This window comes from Eucalyptus grandis, chromosome 8, assembly GCF_016545825.1.
Source record: "Eucalyptus grandis isolate ANBG69807.140 chromosome 8, ASM1654582v1, whole genome shotgun sequence".
Taxonomy (NCBI): domain Eukaryota; kingdom Viridiplantae; phylum Streptophyta; class Magnoliopsida; order Myrtales; family Myrtaceae; genus Eucalyptus; species Eucalyptus grandis.
This window is the reverse complement of record NC_052619.1, coordinates 44,465,141-44,480,158: the sequence shown is the minus strand read 5'-3', so window position 1 is coordinate 44,480,158 and position 15,018 is coordinate 44,465,141. Positions and strand designations below refer to the sequence as shown.

Here is a 15,018-nt window from a genome sequence, read left to right as displayed (position 1 = left end):
AGTGAAAATGATCTAAAACTTCGACGTTTGATGCTGCCTGGTAGACAAATAAGTGTATTTAGACCCACGAAGATCAGCAACCGACGTCTTCAAACGCAGTTTCCAACATCCAGCAGCGAGATGCTAATATAAACTTAGAATATCCTGCAAGTCATAATGAGAGCACATCAGCAGACCAATTTAATGGAAGTAGCCATAAGCCTCAGTTGTTTTACCTTTCAAGAATTTAAGTTCCGTTCTTATTAAGGAAAATCTGGGAAGAGTCCTCGTACTTTCCGCTACTCCCAACGTGGATTCCATTCTGAAACCAGTCCATGCAATGTATCCAAGTGTCTCAACCAATATCAAGAATTGCTAATTTCTCTTAAGAACAAAGCATGTCCCAGAGAAAAAGGAATATTTAGCCAGTCAAAACGCTCCCAATAATATTCTTTCAAAAGCTAGTGTTATACCAGATTTGACCAAACAATTTTCATGGATTGTACTCCAAATTAATAGCGAGATGACCACTCAAGAAAGGCTACAACTTCATGAAACAAGTAAGCTCGTCAATAAGAAGTTGCAAATTTGAATGATGGACATCAACATTGGTGAAAAAATTTAAATTAGCCAGTGCTCCGATACACTATTTAAGAGACCATGGCTAGGTTTGACTTAAGGATAGAATCACCGCTATGTGAAGAGTTTGCATTAAGTTGGAAACATGGTATGTCTCCATTTGAAGAAGCTTTTCTGTTTCTTTAAGATGCTATTTTTCAAAAAGGCACATACGTTTTGAAAATGCAATGTCTACTTTTACTAACTGCTTTCACTGACATTAAAATTCACCAATAAAAAGAGATGGTGGTGAATATGTTTTGCATAGTTTAATAAAAAAAAACAACAGAATTTCTCACTCAAACAGCTCTCAATTTTCCATTAGGCATAGGAAATGAGTCATATTCAACTCACTAAATGTATAAAATCTTAGACAAAATTCATCTTCTTATAGATAAAAAGTGAGAAAATGTTATACAATGCTTATCTTATTGTTCCACCTTTCCATGACACAAAAGTAGGGTGCGTTCTTGATTGCAAAACCCATTGAAGACATGCACATAGTTCATATGCAGCGTTTAACAAAAAACTACAACTCATTTTGCTCAATCCAGAAGTGCACAAATTTTAGTCCTAATGGAATTCTCTATCTCACATGCACTGTTTATAAGTCATAGCTTAAGAATTTTGCACATCTAAACCTTTATGACGAACTCTTCCAAGCACAAGATGAATGGTGACCAACTCATGTTTGGTTCAATCATCCTTGTTTGGACTTGCATCTTAACTTGTTCAAAGAGTTTTGTTTGGTATTTAATGATCTTACATTGCACGTAGCATGTTTCTGAAAGGTTAATTTAAACATGAACCAAACGTGAAATTGAATGAGTCTTGCCCATTAAATCCTAATCCGGTTTATGGTGGTCTCGATTGCCTATCGTTTTCACCATAAACAGCATGCGCGTTCCATCCTTGAGATGATTGCATGGAGCATTTCAGGGTACATTGGATTCCTCATATAAAGTGCATAGAACCAAAAGGAAAGGAGGCCCCCAAATGACATTTCTGGGCAACATTTCTGATGCCAATAATAATAGCATCATATGACTAAAAAAAGGAACTAAAGGGAGTTAACCTCATAACTTAATGACGCATTTTCATCTTATAATATTTAGGCCTATTCATCAAGGGTTGATCGAAGAGCATCTGATTCATGTAACATGATTATTTAGTTTTAGGGAAAGGCCGACGCCTTAGATTAAAAAAAGATGGTGGCTGTATATTCTTTAATATATCAACTTTTTGCTCCATTAATTGAGTGGACATGGCTTTTTGAAAGTAATCATCCATTGAAGACGGTATCATATCACGGAATGGACTTAGCTTAAAATCACAAGCTTATTTACTTGTTCACAATTTATTTATTTATTTATTTGATTGTCGATTCTGGACACATGCATTAATGCAATAAAGCTCAACTTACAAGAAAACAAGGGAAGCTGTTTGCAGAAATGTTGCCATAGAAGACCTTTATGCTGTACCTGACAAAAGATGTATTTAGAGCACATAAATTGATGTGAAACAGTCTTAACAATCTCCCCCTCACACATTAGATCTTGAATTGGAGTAGGGACAACCCGTAACTCTCCCATGAGATTGTTGAGTCTAGATTTATTGGCAATTGGATTCTGATACCAGTGTTGGTTGGTCTTGAGCCTCTCTCACCTCATATACTAGCTCAAAGCAGGGAGATTTTCTCTCACATTTATAAACCAACCACCAGCCTTTTCCATAATTGATGTGAAACAACCTCAATAAAATGAAACTCATCCTTCATCCATTGATGTTGCAATCACAATTTCATGCTATAGAAGTATTTTTCGAAAAGCATAACTAAGGATGAAGAATCCATCGAGAATCTAGATAATTACCTCTTCCATCAGCAACATGACTAGGCCTACAGAATTTCAGCTCAATAAATGGGATAAGCCCAGAACTATTTAACTACTAAAGCTAAACCACATTCTACAAGTTTAACTATCTAAGAAAACACAAATTCTTGCATAATGTGGATGATGGAAGTGAGCAGGAGCACTCCTAGAGTAGAAGTTGTTAAAAAAGGATAGCTAATCCAAGATTGGGAATGGGAACAATGTGGTATTCCTTCATTTTTCTTTACAATATTGAGAGTGTGGATCACACTGAAGATAAGCATCATTTGGTCTTTGTCTATTGATAGGTATTTTCAATTGTTTCGATCTGTCATTTCCGAGACAAATATGAGTGAGAAGGCTAATTTTCCATGGAGGCAATCTAGTAAAGGAAGTACCTCAAAGAGTGGCTTTCTTTCCCTAGAACAAGAAGGCTGTTTGGAATAGCATTTTGACAATCAGTAACAAGCTGAACGGCTTTGATTCTGGTCCTAGGCACTTTTGTCAGTCTGCCCTAGGGTTGTTAGGCACAAGGATGTTAGGAACAATCATTAACTGTTGGTACTTTCTTGGCTGAGTTTTCTGCAGTCAAGAACAAGGTTGTTAGGAGCGAGATCCAACTTATTATCAATGAAGGCGTCTAAAGCATTGGATTGTAACATCAAATGGTGGACCGTAAGATCCCAGAAATCACACCAACGATACAAATATCTTGGATAGTCCTAGGAAGTTTGTTAATTATGAATGTCGCACGACATTAAAACTTCAAAATGGCGTGAATTTATAGTTTATTTACCACATGTACAAGAAATATTAGTATTTTTGTCACTTGAATATCAAATATACATATTTGAAGGTCAAAGTATGTCAAAGTTGGGTCAATGGGATCAATAGGATCGCATCAATCTGATGATTTTTCTTAGCTTAGGATTGGGACCATATAAAGATCCTAGCTAGTTAAGGTCCTTCTTAAGATTCCAATCATTCCTTAAGTTTCAAATGAACTCCGGGCATGGATAAGAATGCATGCTAGCAAAAGCAAGGAGAAGAAGAGATTGAAAGATTCCATTCCTCCAGTAGTATTATTGCTGATTTAAAGAAAAGAATGTTAGATGTTTATAGAAGGAGCAAAACACAGCGTTTACTTCAGAACTCATTGAATTTTTGAGAGAGGTCATTTATTGAAAATCATTTTTTGCAGGGGTGGCGACCTTTAATAACTTTTTCACAAGTAATCTATCTTGTTCTTTCCAATAGAAAATGTCATATTGCAATATTACTCTGATGCTCTGCCAACTGAAGAATATAAAGTACTTCCAAAATTAGGTGGGAAGAAGATGACAACATGATTTTGATACGTGCAGATCAACCTCATATCCAAAGTTCAATGTCAGCCTCTCATCTCATTTTTTGGCAGTTCTTTAACCTTGACTATAGGATCTTCTAACCCTCAAGCCCATCACAAGTAAACAGAGAAGTTAATGACCCTATCAAGCACCCCGCATAAATTGAAATTTCTTTATAGTCCACGTACAAACTACACCTCTTATAATAAACTCCTGAAGCAAAAATGACCAATATATTTACTATTGATCCAAACTTTAGAGAGGAACAATATCAAAAAAGTCATAAGCTTATTACATTAGTACCAATTTAGTCATAAACCTTTTAATTAGACCAATTTAGTCCTAAATCTAGCGCCAACCATGCCAAGTAGGAGGTCAGCATCGACATCAGTGACTTCGGCCTAAATTGACAGGATGGGTTGAATTGGTACTAATGTTAAAATGTTTAGGACTAAATTGGTTAAATTGAAAAATTTATGACTGAATTTGTATTAATGCAATAGATTTAGAACATTTTTGGTTCTTTTCCCTGTTTTAGAGCTTAAGAAAAGGCCACCAATTGCTCAATGAGTCCGCCAAAAAAACATTAATCCCGGCAAATTTAGGTTTCCTCTTGTCAACCTAAAAAATATTACGTTAACTAAAGACCTTAAAGGTCCTTTCTTGGAGTAATCTTTAGCTACAACAATGGTATACTGCCTCTCTCAATTACAGAGGATAAAAAAGAAACCTCTTCCTAACGATAAATGAAGTAAAACGAGCCAATGAACCATTGGAGAAAATAAAGAACCATGGGAAGAAAACACATTACAATTCTTTTCGCCCGAGCGTCTCTTACTCTCATTCAAAGAACTGACAACGAGACGAAGCTAATGCCCGGGCCACGACGTTTCCCTTTAATTGCTGACGAATGAGGCTTAAACATAGGCCCTTAAACATACCCGACCCGACTCGAGACTCAACCCGGACCAGATCCGATTTAGTCTTCAATTCCTAGCACTTTTTCTTCTTAAATTGTTGCTTTCGAAGAATGGGCGACTTTGTGGATTAGCTTGCTGAGACAAATGAGAGGGCCCGAGTTGGCTTTGAGAGTAGGGTTATGGATGGTGGCGTGAAAATGGCGATGAGGTGAAGGGTGGTGGAAACAAAAGATTATTTGGGTCAGTCCAGCCCAACCCATAGGTAAAGAGAAGCCGAGGTCTTTATCAAATTTTGGGGGCGTTATCTATATTATATTGTACCATTTTTTTTTTTGAGTCTCAATATTTTAGAACCAGTTGAAGTATATTTGGTGTAATTTAGTTGGTATTTTGTAAAATTATTTAATTTTAATGAAGCTTTTATATTTATGACATCAACAAAGGTGAAAATATTACAATGCTCATTTTTAAGTAATGAATCTCTAAGTAGTTTCCAAAGTGTACATATTCTTATAATTTGAGACATTTTTGTACACTACATATATAGTATTGCAACATTGTGATTATTATTATTATTATTTTTTTTTTTTTTTTTGCGGTCGTACATTAATTGGATTTTTGTATATGTTTTTATGTCATAATATCTAATATAGGGCCGCTGACAAAGAGTATCAAAATTTAGATACTAATTACATTATTTTGCTTCTAATTCTTTGGGAAAATTCCAAAATGGGACCTGAAGTACCATCTTTTCTCAAATAAGGGTCCGGTGAACATTGTTTGAATAGGGATTCGAAATGCCATCACTTTCTCAAATAAGGGACTCGAAGTGGATGTTGTTTCAAATGAGAACCTAAAGTGGTTATGTTTGTTTGAATAAGGACTTGACTTTTCAAAGTGATCAAGGGTATTTTTGTCTTTTGTGATTTTCCGCCTTTTTCTTTCCTCTTTATTTTTTTTTTTTGGGAAAATTTCAAAAATGACCGAAAGTGCCCTTATTTTCTTAAATAAGAGCCCAAAGTGACTTTGTTTCAAATAATAACCTAAAGTGGCTTTGGTTGTTTCAAAATATGGACCCCACCTCACCGGTTGCTGACTAGCTAATTTTTTGACCAAATCAATGGTATTTTCATCATTTGGCATTCCCCCTTTTTTTTTTTTTTTTTTTTTTGTTTTTTTGTTTTTTCTGGTTCTTCTTCTTCCTCATTGTTGATGGCTGCTAGCCATCGGCGATGCCCACAAAGGGGCCGGGTGAGGGTCGCCTTCGCGGTGAGGGCCATCCATGCTAGCCACAAGTGAGGGATGGCGTCGCTTGGGTGTGGCGACCCTCACCTAGGGGCCATCGACGAGGTTGGCCCTCGCTAGCTACTAGTAAGGATCGGTGTGGGCGGCCTCGCCTAGCCCTCTGTGGGCATCACCAAGTGGTCACCGCCACCGGCGAAGAGGAAGAAGAAGAACAAAAAAAAAAAAAAAAAAGGAAAGAAAAAAAGACGGAAAATGGAAAGACAAAAATACCCTTGATCGCCGAAAAGTCAGGTCCTTATTTAAAACAAACATAACCACTTTAAGTCCTCATTTGAAATAACATCCACTTTAGGTCCTTATTTGAGAAAGTGATGGCACTTCGGGTCCCTATTTGAAACAATGTTCACTTCGGACCCTTATTTGAGAAAAAGATGGCACTTCGAGTCCCATTTTGGAATTTTCCCTAATTCTTTTGTCAAGGGTAACTTATGTGGGGAAAATAGCATACGTGTTACCTGATCTTTTGCAATTTTTTATTTCGATGTTTGGCTTTGTTTAGAGTTTTAAATAGTGACCAGTCACCATATAATTAGTCATTAATTCATAAGCCTTTCCGATATTGTTTGCATCAATCACGTTCTCTCATATATTTGAAAAAAGAAGGAATGAATGAAAATAAATTTTATTTGCTAGGAAATCGATTAATTACTTATGGCTTATAGTTCATATGTTTAATAATCAATTAATCTCCTTTTATTTTTCACGATAGCTCATTTTATTAAATATAATGTTTCAATAGTTTAGTAAAAATTTACAAGCTCTTCCGTATTGTTTGCATCAATCATGTTTATGCATAAATGTGAAAAAAGAACTTACTTGTTCTCAAGTAAGGAATGAATGAAATAATATTGGATTTCCTCTTGTTAGGAAATTAATTAATTACTTATCATTTTCAATTGATATATTTAAGTAATTAGTTTATCTCTTCTTATTTCTCCTCATTTCTACATTTTATTAAAAATAATGTTTCAATAGTTAAGTAAACATTTGTGAGCTCTTTACATAGCCCCCAGGTCAATTAATCATGTTTTATATATATATAAAGAGGAGAATGCACAAGATTTGGACAAGCAACTATCAAAGTCTATCTATCCAACCATGTAATAATCCCAATTGGAAAACGTTTTCCCTCCCTAATCTTCTTGAAGATACCGTTAACATGTGCTATTATGGACGTGACGACAAACACTTTCTTAGTCAAGAAGCAAGGAATTCTTAAGTTGCCGACTCCTAGCGTTTGACATCTTCTTGGGCCAAATTTCATTTAAAAGAAAACTCAACTCTTGACAACCTTCATGTCCCTTGTGTTTAGCTTCTTCTCTAAATCAAAAAATGGTGGATATCAAATATCACCATTATATAACCACGTAAAGTGAACTTCATCAAGACCCAACTTGCTCAAATAAGGTAAGGCCTCGTGACAGAGCACACAATGGTGATCACCGCAGACACCGAACATGACCGAGTGAGCGAATTGAGAGCATTCAATGAGACTAAGGCCGGAGTCAAAGGCCTTGTGGATGCCGGGATCACCCAAGTCCCCCAAATATTTGTCCGGCCACCTGACAGCATGGCCTGCGGTGAAAATCGCATGACATCCCAGTGATTAATGTAGGATGCGCAAATGCGGGCCCCGCCTGTCACAATGAGACGGTGCGGAATACCGGGCAAGCACTGGAAAAATGGGGTTTCTTCCAGGTGATCAACCATGGGGTCCCTGAGACCCTCTTGGAGGAGGTGATGGAGGGGTCGCGCAGGTTCTTCGAGCAGGAGTCTTGAGGCCAAGAAAGGATTCTACACCATTGACTTAACAAAGAAGGTCATATACAAAAGCAACATGGCCCTTTATAATTCGGTGGCTGCCGATTGGAGGGACAGTATATTTTGCACAATGGGACCAGAGCCTCCCCAGCCTGAGGAGTTGCCCGAAGCTTGCACGTGAGCCAATGGCTTCGCTTGCGTTTTTCACCTTTCAGAAAAGGGAAAATTCATGAACAAATTCGCAAAGTAAATTAGCAAAGATAGTTTGCGAAAAAATTGCAGTAGTTCATACAGGTGCAAGGCAACTGCTCTTCACTGCACAATACTTTGCAAGGCAACTGCTTTAATCGAGGGCTAAACTAGCAAGTAGATGATACTTGAGTTATTTGCATACCTTTCCATTAAAACCGTGGGAATAGGGGTTGAACACTGAGGAAATGAAAGTGTCCGGTCCTTCGTTCAGTTGGCTAGACCAATTGCTACCGCTGAATGTGCATGACATTTCCCACCCGAGTTCCACTGCACATGTCATAGCATATAAGCTTGCGTCAAGTCCCAATCAATGAGATGGATCAGTAAGATGATCCTCAATGATTGATCATTTTCACTGGCGGGAACCTCGGAGGTGGTTGTTTCATTCTTTTTGGGCAGAAAATAGCATGTTCCTTGGTGGTTGACTTTATTTGCATTCTAGCGCTAGCAATACCAAACTTTTGCTCCTGAATTGATACACACCATTACACTTCCTGGAGTTCTCTGGGAATCTGTCCGACCATACTTTTACAGCATCAGTTTTCTGATGCATCAAAATTCTCTGGCAGAGAAATGCTGATGGAGTACTCAAAGCAAGTGATGAGACTGGGCTCTTGTCGGTTTGAGCTTAAATCACTTGAAGGAGATGCAGAGTGGAAAAGGACACTTGATCATGTGCCACTACTATCCACAATGCCCCCAACCTGAGTTGACCCTGGGTGTGAAAAAGCATTCAAACAATGACTTCCTCACAATTCTTGTCACACCCCAAAATCACAAAGAATGGGGATGACACGGCCGTCCTTCCACACGAAGGACACAGCCTCAAACACAATCAATAACCTGATATCAACTTACATATATATATCAAACCATATATACATATCAGATAGACCACAGATTTGTTGCAATATCAGAGTTTCTATAATCCACCAAAAAGAAATATACAATTATAACTCAGACAATCCAACCACTAGCAAGGAATATGTACACCATTTCCTTTGACCATACCCAAAAATAAAACTCCCCAAAAAGTTTTCCACCGACGGCGCACTCGCTTTATTCGCTGTTAACTGACGAATCTGAAAAGATTAAAGGAGGAGTGGAATGAGCAACAACAGCTCAGTGAGTAGTACATATCTTCTAAGCAGATCGAACAACCACTATGCATGTATATAAAGCAATACCAAACTTTATAATGCCAACTCAATATATAAAATACATATTAAATCATATAAGAGTTATTTGATATCATCAAAGTTTTATACTAATATGGAAAACTCATTTAAATTACCATTAAAAGTCAAGTATCAATGGTCAAGTCCATTGAATAATCTCTCCATCAAATATCACATATAGAATCTCTATCAAATATTGCATATCAATAGTTCATCCATTGATTAATCTATTGCTCAATATTCCACTATGATCACGACACAACGTCTTGTGACAAGGCGACCAAGCTTTTCCCCTTGGCAAGGTCTCCACCTACAAAGCCGATGGTTGGGCCCAGAAGGATATCCTAAACCTGGTATGTATACCCCAAAAACCCCTCACTGGATTCAGTCATATTGAGCATAAATAACCATCATCCAATACTAGAAATCCAATTCAGAAATCAATATCTTAAACCAAACAAATAACATTTGCAGCATAACCCATCATCCATTTCATATAAATTTCTCAAATCATTATAAACCTTTCCATAAATCAATCACAAAGCAATTTCATATATATATTTCTTCACTTACTTTGTATAACACGCTTTTCAAACATTCAAAATCAACCAAAAAGTAGCAATTGCTCGATCTGGCTTTTATGTATAAAAATGCTCTTCTCAATTCAATGCATATACATATATACTTCAAGACATGAATTTTTTCAAAACCAAAGAAGATATAGTACCACTCACCTTGTCACCTACAATCAAACGACGAACGATACTCGTATCGTCGAACTCAAGGCCCTATCAAATAATCGATGAATGATGTTAAAATCTAATAAAACTCTTATCTTGACTACGAAATGACTAATTTATGCCTTAACTCTAACAAAAGGATTTCTACGCGCTAACAAATCGCATAACCAAAACGATTGTTTAAGTGATTCGCAACGCGGAGTTTAAACGCAAAACTTGATCACGCCTTAACTTCCTCCTCCGAACCCCGATACAAACGAATTTATAGTCAATAGAGAGCCCTTGACACATACTACAAGAATCTTAGCTTCACCGTCCCAAAATCAAGCCGAAAAATGACAAAATACGGGCCCAAAGCTGCTGGACGCGTAATGTTCACTGCGCGCAGGAAACTTTGAAATTTTGTTTCGGACAAACCACAAGCTCAAATTACGATCCGTAAAATCCCACAGCTTCACAACACCCTAAACTATCATTCCCACAAAAATACACGGCTCAACGACTCCAAAATCGGACTTCGCCACTTGATTTTCCAATAATTCCGAATTTGAGCCCCAAACTCATAAATAACTTCAATTGGATGAACGAGGGGCCTAATCTCTTACCGGGTGCTGCGTTAAGGAGTAGAGTCGGCTAGGCGAAGCATCCGTGGCGTGCACGTGCCAAAACCCTTTTCCTTTCTTCCCTTTTCTCTTCTCCTTATTATTCTTCTTCTTTTCTTTCTTTTCTTTCTGGTGCCCGAACGTGGGCTTTCTTCCTTTTTATCTCTTCCCTTTTCTTTTTGTTTTCTTTATTTTTCTTCCTCTCTCTCTCTCTCTGTCTTCTCTTTTCCTTCTCTCCCGAAGACTCTCGATTCCTCTCTCTTTGCTGTAGCATCTACCTTTTTTTTTCTTTGACTGGGTCAAAACCCATATTTTACAATTCTCCTCCAAGATCAAATTGGAGGACTTCAAGTGCTTCATGAGAACCATTGGAACAACGTTCCTCAAATTCCTGGAGCACTAGTGATCAACATCGGAGATCTATTGCAAGTAAGTAGATTTGGCCAGATATCATTGTTCATCACTGAGCTTCTCTGAAACCTTGTTTTGATTGGTCGACACACTGCAATCCTCTTCTCGTCCTTCTTCTGTACTTTCTCATATTCTAAGCCAGTTAAAGAGCCCAGGAATTTACCATGGCATCTTCCCTGTAGCAATAACATAATGTCTTCATAATCTGAACTTGACTAATCCAAACTTTATTCTAACTTAGTTGTATCATACTAGCCTCACATTGACAGGTTCAAAATTATCTAAATGAGAGGGATGTGTGCAGAGCACTTTTCACAGGAGCGTTCTATGTGGGTCCTAGAAATTCTGCAGTTTTGCATATTCATCAACATGAAGATTGCAATGATTGCAGTATCTAGAAACTACATCCATTCATTCCTGACCTGAGAACTAATTGACTGAGAACAGTTCACTAATTGTTGCATTCGCAGCTCATAACGAACAACCGGTTCAAAAGTGTCAAGCACCGAGTTGTGGCAAACAAGAGAGGCCCGAGAGTGTCAGTGGCATGCTTTTTTGGCCACACTCCCCAGCCATCTTCGAGGCTGTATAGACCCATCAAGGAATTAACATCAGCAGACAACCCACCAATCTACAAGGAGACTACACTTCCAAACTACACTGCCCATTACATTTCCAAGGTCATATATGGAACTTCTGCCCTTCCTGATTTCAAGCTGTAGACTCTGTAAACAGGAAGATGAGAAGATAACAGGCAGAGGATATTCATGGTATTAGGTGGGATTTTTCTTCATTAGCTCTATTAGTGGATAGGCAACTTTTTTATGTGGTCTTCTTCATGTTTGTATTTGAAAATAAAAGTCCATCCATATGTTCATCTATGTAAAACTACCAAAGAACAGGATTGCCTTCCTTCACTGCTGAGTCACTAATGCTTATATTGTTTCATTTGACAGCACCTATGCAACTCTCAAAAACAAAGATCCTTTTCAAACAAAAGCTGAACCTGAAAAAGAACACAAAATAGGGGGAGAGGTAGATTAACACATACCCCTCTCAAATGGAAAGAAAGATGCTATCTTTAGATAAACCCGTGTTGAATACTCGTATGTCAGTTAAAACACTAATCTACCACGAGAAAAATCTGCACTTTTGGGAACATTTATGTTTGGTTTCAGATTCAACTTCCACTTTGTATATTGACGGCAAGGATAAAAAGTGGAATTCTTGCCAGCCTTCAACTTGCTCAACGACGACCAGAATCAACCGCAAGGCAAAAATCTATGTATGCTTAGACGACAATTAATTGTCCTGTTATCCATGAATGGTCAACTCTGTCCTAACAGATATCTTATCCATAAATTGCAAAACTTGTGTACTAGCTACCCGGTCCCACAAAGAATCAGCCATTATTAAACAGCATTGTCATTTTTCTAAGCAAGTGGTAGCTCGTGAGCTATGACTTTCTCCTTCCATTTTTGTGGACCTCATTATTCTGAAGTCAAATGGATCCTCCCAATGTGATTTCACTCTTCTCTTATCTCCATCTCTCAGCTATAAAAGAAGAGCTGCTCATATCATGCATTGCAATGTCTCCCCAACATTCAATTCATAATTCAAGCTCATATCCAACAAATTCACATTCACATTGAAATTGAATTGCAGCACAGAGAGAGAGAGAGAGAGAAACAATGCCTACCATCAATTTGGCCTCCGACTTCGGCGAGCAGAGCTACAACAGAGCGAGCGAGCTGAAAGCGTTCGACGACTCGAAAGCCGGCGTCAAAGGCCTCGTCGACGCCGGGATCACCGAAGTCCCCAGAATCTTCATCCGACCAGACGAGACATCCGAAGATAGCTCCGGATCCAGCGGCGGCTCCAAGAATCTCACCGTCCCGGTCATCGACCTCGGCGGGATCGACCGCGACCCGGCCAAGAGGAAGGAGGCGATCGAGGGGATGCGGCGGGCGTCGGAGACGCTGGGATTCTTCCAGGTGGTGAACCACGGGGTCCCGGCGGCCGCGATGGAGGAGATGAAGGAAGGGGTGAGGCGGTTCTACGAGCAAGACGACGAGGCGAAGAAGGCGTTCTACACGCGGGACGTCACGAGGAAGGTGGTGTACAACAGCAATTTCGACCTCTACACGGCGGCGGTAGCGAACTGGAGGGACACCTTCTTCTGCTACATGGAGCCGAGCCCGCCGTCGCCGGAGGAGCTGCCGGAGGTTTGCAGGTATGTGGCCGTTCGTCCCGGAGTCGCCGATGCCATTTTCATCTGCGACGTTACAAAATATGTCGTTTTTCAGAGAGACATAAAGTCACAAAGTCGCCTTTCTACCTGTGGGATGACTTTCGTTTTTATATTTTATATTTTCTATAAACTAATTTTATTTCCTGAAATACCTAAAAATCTCAAATTCAATATAATAAGATACTAAAAATCCTAACATCTGTCACGAAAATGCAATTTAATTCTAAAATTTTCAAAAAAATCTATTCAAGTTACAAAACTTATTACAAAAGTGCAAATATATCAAATTCTAAAATTTATCATGAAAGTACTAAATTAACAAAATGACTTAATTAAACAAATTTGATAACTTTTATGACTTAATAGTATTTTGCACTTTTGTAATAAGTGTTTAATAAATTTTATGCCTTCCAATACAATTATTTTATAATTTTATAAGTGGATCTAATCTAATTGACTTTCATGACTAAAATTGTAGGGACATACTAATAGACTACTCCAAGCAAGTGATGATCTTAGGTGGGTTGCTGTTTGAGCTCTTGTCCGAGTCTCTTGGGTTGAGATTGGACCGCCTCCGAGAGATGGACTGCGCGGAGGGCCTCGTGGTCATATGCCACTACTACCCGGCGTGCCCAAGGCCCGAGCTGACGATGGGGACGAGCAAGCACTCCGACAACGACTTCCTCACGGTGCTCCTGCAGGACCACATCGGAGGCCTCCAGATCCTTCATGACAACTGCTGGGTCGATGTCCCTCCGGTCCCTGGAGCTCTGGTGGTCAATGTTGGTGACCTCCTACAGGCAAGTTTCCCTTGCCGTTTTATTTGATTCGACCATATTTTTATATCTAGCAATATTAGACGTAACATTTAACTACTTGCAAGCAACTCCTCGGATCAATGAAAACGACATCACCATGTCAATTGTCTTTAGGGAAAATAGCGCTGGAAGTTAATTTCGAAGGGCATTGACAAAGCATTGCTAGCACACGGTCTGATATCGCCGAATACAAAGTACTGGATCAATTATCAAAACACCTGAAATTTATGTGAACAGCATGGGCGATATCTCGGGGATCCTGGGAGATACTCTTTGCCAAGGGATTTCTTGCTCTTGGCGAGCATTTTGGTAACGGGGTGGCTGCTAATGATGTCTGTCCCTCTTATTTTCTTCCTTTCAGCTCATAACGAACGACAAATTCAAAAGCGTGGAGCACAGAGTGTTAGCAAACCCGGTGGGGCGAGGATCTCGGTGGCCTGCTTTTTTTCAGCACAAGCTTCCAACCGTCGTCGAAGCTTTTCGGGCCGATTAGGAACTGTTGTCTGAGGACAATCCTCAGATCTACAGAGAGACCACAGTGAAGGACTATCTTGCCTACTTCAAGGAACATGGCCTTGATGGAACTTCCCCTCTGAGACACTTCAAGCTGTAAACTTCACATTTTTCTTCTAAGGAAGAGATGCACAATCCTTCTTGAACAATTAATGGCATCGCTACAAATTTTAGATTTTCAATTTGCTTACAGTGTAATAGCCATGTCGCTGTAGCTTTGTATTGATTGTCTATAAAATAAAATTCCTTTTCATGCTACCAATGTACCAACATACCATACTTTTATATGCAGAACTTGATTCGATAATAATTTGCAAATGGGGATTGCACTTGGACATCAGTTTCAGAACTGGCCATGGCGATATAGATGATGCTCATTGAGTTTTTGAAGTACTCAAGTACAGAAGATGAGTTGGCTAACTGATAATTTTCTCATGACTTTGCGCAGTCAAA

At 38.8% G+C, this 15,018-nt stretch overlaps 1 long non-coding RNA gene and 2 pseudogenes across 1 annotated transcript; 2 read left to right on the top strand and 1 right to left on the bottom strand.

The window, feature by feature from the left end:
• The first annotated feature begins 7,471 nt into the window (after positions 1-7,471).
• LOC120286772 lies at positions 7,472-11,931 on the top strand (annotated as a pseudogene).
• On the bottom strand, positions 8,932-10,736 carry LOC120286773. The gene is made up of 2 exons (XR_005545485.1): positions 10,576-10,736; positions 8,932-9,134 (listed from the first exon to the last, which is right to left on the bottom strand). It is a non-coding gene; the product is annotated as an uncharacterized LOC120286773 (long non-coding RNA).
• Positions 11,932-12,425: 494 nt separating the features above from the next.
• LOC120286771 lies at positions 12,426-14,742 on the top strand (annotated as a pseudogene).
• Positions 14,743-15,018: the final 276 nt, after the last annotated feature.